This window comes from Cebus imitator, unplaced genomic scaffold (assembly GCF_001604975.1).
Source record: "Cebus imitator isolate Cc_AM_T3 unplaced genomic scaffold, Cebus_imitator-1.0 Scaffold444, whole genome shotgun sequence".
NCBI lineage: Eukaryota > Metazoa > Chordata > Mammalia > Primates > Cebidae > Cebus > Cebus imitator.
The window spans coordinates 3,213,173-3,217,688 of record NW_016107759.1 but is presented as its reverse complement, the minus strand read 5'-3'; the positions used below and the strand labels follow the sequence as shown (position 1 = coordinate 3,217,688).

Sequence of the window (4,516 nt, the reverse complement as noted above, 5' to 3'; positions counted from 1 at the left end):
TAAGAAAAAAAGAAAAAACAGAAAAGAAAAAAATACAAACGATCATAATAAAATAGGGGGGATGTTCAAACAATATGGAAATCCATAAAACTCTCCTTTCCTCAGTGCAATTGCACCCTCCCTTAACAGTCAGACAACTGACGTTCCAGACCTCTTCCTGTGCTTTTCCTAAAAATGCCGTCCATGGGCGAGGGGCGAGGGGTGGAAAGAAAAGAGAAAAAAAGAAGGTGCTTGATGTGTTTTTACATAAATGAGACCTTACTGCACATACATTAGCGGCACTATGAGCTTCCGCGGTATGGATATGCTCCAGTGTCTTAATCAATACTCGAGTGATGCATTCGGGTGGTTTCCAATTCTTTTTCTCCACCCTAAGCGCTTTATTTATTCTGCTCCTCACAAGACCCCTGAAAGGTGCGCGCGCCATTCTCATCCTCTGGTGAGGGCCAGGACTCACCAGGGTCGCTCAGCAGGACACGGCAGGCAGGAAGGCAAGCCGGCCGGAGCCCCGCGGTGTCCCCCGCAGCCTCGCCCGCGGGACGGGCGACGATCGTGCAGGGGCGTCTGCCTGGGGACCGAGCAGGCAGGGCGGTGCAGGGGTCCCAGCACTTCCTAGCAGTGCGCGCACCCTCCGGCCTCTGCCTCGGGACGCTGATCCCGGCCACCCGGAGACGGGTGCTGGATGTCGGAGCTCAGCAGCCAAGCCCGGGTCCCCGCCCCCGAAACACAGTACGCCAACGGCGGTCCAGAAGATCCCACTTCCGCCGCCAGCTCCCGGCGCCGGAAGTCCTCGCGGGTCTCGCCGGGAAACTACGCAGCGCATGCGCTGGGGCAAGCACGGGCCCCCTCCATTCCCCGGTTACCAAAAAGCCGTTAGTTATCTGAGCCCGCCTTCTCCCTGACTGATGGCCAATGAACAGGAAGAATTCTCAGGCTGGCTATTAGAAGACGGAAATCCCATACGCGTCATACACCTGCATCCGGGCGGAAAGGTGAGGTTCTGAGTCTAGGTTTGCTCAGTTCTTCGTCTCTGCTTTTGATTCACATTTTCCTGCGCCTCTGGCCCTTGAGCGGCAAAAAGGGGAAGCCAAGGCTGGCCCGAGGAGCGGAGAGGGCACATGGTCTAGCCGCCAGTGGAGTGCCTGCTCCGCCGGAAGGGATGCGCTAGAGCGACCTCTTCCTTCAGCCACCGTCTTTTCTAAACCAACTAGTAGGTGAGGGCCGAGAGGCCGCGGACCGGGAGCTGGAGCTCGGACCGGGGAGACTCCTTTCCAGCCTCTTGGGTCCCGCTTCTCCCAATTCCCTGGAGAGGCGTGGAGCTTCCTGGGAAATGCCATCGGGTAAGGAGCGCGGAGCCTCCTGCCGCGATCCCCTGTGTGGGGTCGCCTTAGAAGGACGCAGGAAGCGGGACGCTGACCTGGCCGGAGTCCCGCGCTCTCCCACTAGCGGCTTCGTTCACGAGGAGCTGCGGGGCAGCAGGGATTCCGGGGCCCGGAGGGATCCAGAACATAGGGGCTCGGGGTTCTCTTTTCCATAATCTCGGATCCTCTCCCACTCTCTTCACGCCTCGACCGGGAGATGATCTCAGGCTCCAGATCTCTTTCTGAAATGGAAAGAGGTTTCTTGTCTTCTTTTAATTTTGCAGGAATTACATGCTTGGAAGAGAAAATTAAGAAAATTAATTTGGGAAAGCATAAAGCTATCTTTCTTGTGGTAGCCACAAGGCTTGCTGTCTCACTATGCTCATAATATCACCCCCTCAAAGAGGCCTTCCCCAGCTCTGTAAAGAGCCAAACAGCCTCGGCTCTGCCTTATTTTTCTCCTTAATGTTTATCACTACCCGACATTATGTACTTGTGTAATATTTGTTTCCCACGACTCAACGATCAGTGTCCGTGAGGGCAGACACTTTTTTGGGGGTGTTGGGGGGTGGGGACAGAGTCTCCCTCTCAGGCTGGAGTGCAGTGGTGCGGCCTTGCTCACTGCAACCTCCGCTTCCCAGGTTCAAGCGATTCTCCTGCCTCAGCCTCCTGAGTAGCTGGGAGTACAGGCACCTGCCACCACGCCTAATTTTTTGTATTTTTAGTACAGATGGGGTTTCACCGTGTTAGCCAGGATAGTCTTGATCTACTGACCTTGTGATCCGCTCGCCTCAGCCTCACAAAGTGTTAGGATTACAGGTGTGAGCCACCATGCCCAGCCCTGTGAATATATTTCTAATACAAATCAGGAATTGCTCCATAATGTTTTGTTGACACAATAGTACATCAGGGATATCTTTCCACATCAGCATGTATAAATACAATTCATCTGTTTTGCAAGCTGATAGTATTTAATACAACGGAATTTTCATATTTTAAGTCCCCTACCCTTGGACATTTCGATTGATTCCATCTTTATGTATTTGCAAATATGCTTCTACAGATACCTTTATACATTTCCTTGAACATTTCCCTGAGAAAAACTATAAAGAGAATTACCAAATTACTTTGTGTACTTATTTCCAAACTGTCCTCCAGAAAGAATGTAACACTTTGAACTTCCCCTTGAAAATCAAATGTTTACCTTCCTGTATTTCTCCTGATTCGGACATTTACAGTGTTCAGCTGTTGTTGTGGTCATTCCAGTTCAATTGGGAAACAGCTTGATGTAGCGTCCCCATAAGTTCCACAGTAATAAATATTAAACTTTTTGGGGGTTTTTTTAGTGCAGTGGTGCAATTTCATGGCTCACTGAAACCTCCACCTCCTGGGTTCAAGCAGTCCTCCCACCTCAGCCTCCTGGGTAGCTGGGATTACAGATGCCTGCCACCACACCGGGCTAATTTTTGTATTTTTAGTAGAGATGGGGTTTCACCACGTTAACCAGGCTGCTCTTGAACTCCTGACCTCAAGGGATCGCCTACCTCAGCCTTGCATAGTGCTGGGATTACAGATGAGAGCCACCACACCCATCCTATTAAACTTTTAAATTATGATAGTTACCATGTGTAGAGTGTTTATATGTCAGGCACTGACCTAAGTACTTTACATATCCTGCTTATTTTGTGCAACAGCCTAATGGGAGAAATTCCATGAATATAGTTAACCATTTCCTTGATTTCTAGGGAAGTTGGATATGTTTTCTTTTCTCAGGTATTATTTCTATTTATCCTTTTGTGAATTGCCTGTTATTGTTTCCTGTTATTTCCGTTGGGATATTCTTGATGTATTTGATTTTATATATTAAGGATGTGTGAGCACAGTCTGATACTCGAGTATTTTATTTGTTGAAGACATTGACCTACCCTTTAAAATATGCTACAAGTATTTTCTCATATTGTGGTTTATCTTTTGATACCAATCACACGCTGGGATGTAGGTTTTTATTCCAACAAAGGAGTTTTAAATATTGAAGCTCTCACTCTTTTCTCATATGGTTGATTCCATTGAAGTCTGACTAAAGAGCTATTGTACTCTAATGTTGTATTTTTCGGTTTTATTTATTTATTTTTTGAGCCAGAGTCTTGGCCTGTTGCCCAAGCTGGTGTGTGAGCTCTGCTCCCTGCAACCTCCACCTCTCAGGTTCAAGTGGTTCTCCTGCCTCAGCCTCCCAATAGCTAGGATTACAGACATACACGCTACAATGCTGGCCTGATTTTTGTATTTTTAGTACAGACAGTGTTTCACCATATTGGCCAGGCTGGTCTCTAACTCCTCACCTCGGGTGATCTGCCGGCCTCAGCCTTCCAAAGTGCTGTGATTACAGGTGTGAGCCACTGCGCCTGGCTGACTTCTCGTTCTTACTTCACTAAATTCTATCATATAGTGTTCTATTGTACAGTAGGGTGACAGCAGTTAACAGTAAGGTATGCTTCAAAATATCTGGAAGAGAGGATTTTGAATGTTCACACTGTTACCAGGAATTCTGCATTAGGATAGATCGTTTGACTGAGGACATCAACAGGGCTGGAACCAACAATCTTGGTTCTTGTAATAGCAAGCAAAGAATTGCAAACTAACACCAAAATGCAGGCTCAAAGCAAAGTGTATTGAAGCACAGTACCACTCAGACGGAGAGTGGGCTGATGTCTGTGATATGAAGCCAGCAGCTCTTTAGGAAAACTCAAGGTGCTTTTAAAACTCCTGGGGTTTGTGGCGAGGAGTTGAGGTTTGGGCTATGTAAAAATGACAGGATGATGTTATTATAACTAAAGTTAAACTGCTCGTGTTTTTACCCATAATTTGTTAAGAAAAGTGTGGGGTGGGGCACAAAACCACATGTAAATTTTATTAAAATGATGGCATACTGAGCTTGGCATGAACTTGAAGATACGATTCTATGTTGCTGGATGTGCACCGCTTTAGAGGACCTCCACCTGCGCCCTAGTTTCTCCTACAGGATGCGCTGGGCGCAGGCTGTACCACAAACTCTATCCATTAGCGTGGAGTTGGGGCTGAAGTTAGGTGGGCCAGGGTCTGTCTTAGTGACAGCTTTTCTGCTCTTCTTTTTTTTCTTTTCTTTTTTTTTTTTTTTT

General features: G+C 47.6%; 1 protein-coding gene across 2 annotated transcripts in view; it reads right to left on the bottom strand.

Annotated features, from left to right (window-relative positions):
* ZNF213 (zinc finger protein 213) overlaps positions 1-792 on the bottom strand; it is a 6,905-nt gene extending 6,113 nt beyond the window's left edge. For both annotated transcript variants that reach the window (XM_017511147.2, XM_037732289.1), the window contains exon 1: positions 458-792. The gene's annotated coding sequence lies outside the window, so the exon portion shown is untranslated. The remainder of the gene's footprint in view (positions 1-457) is intronic.
* Between the last annotated feature and the right edge of the window lie 3,724 nt (positions 793-4,516).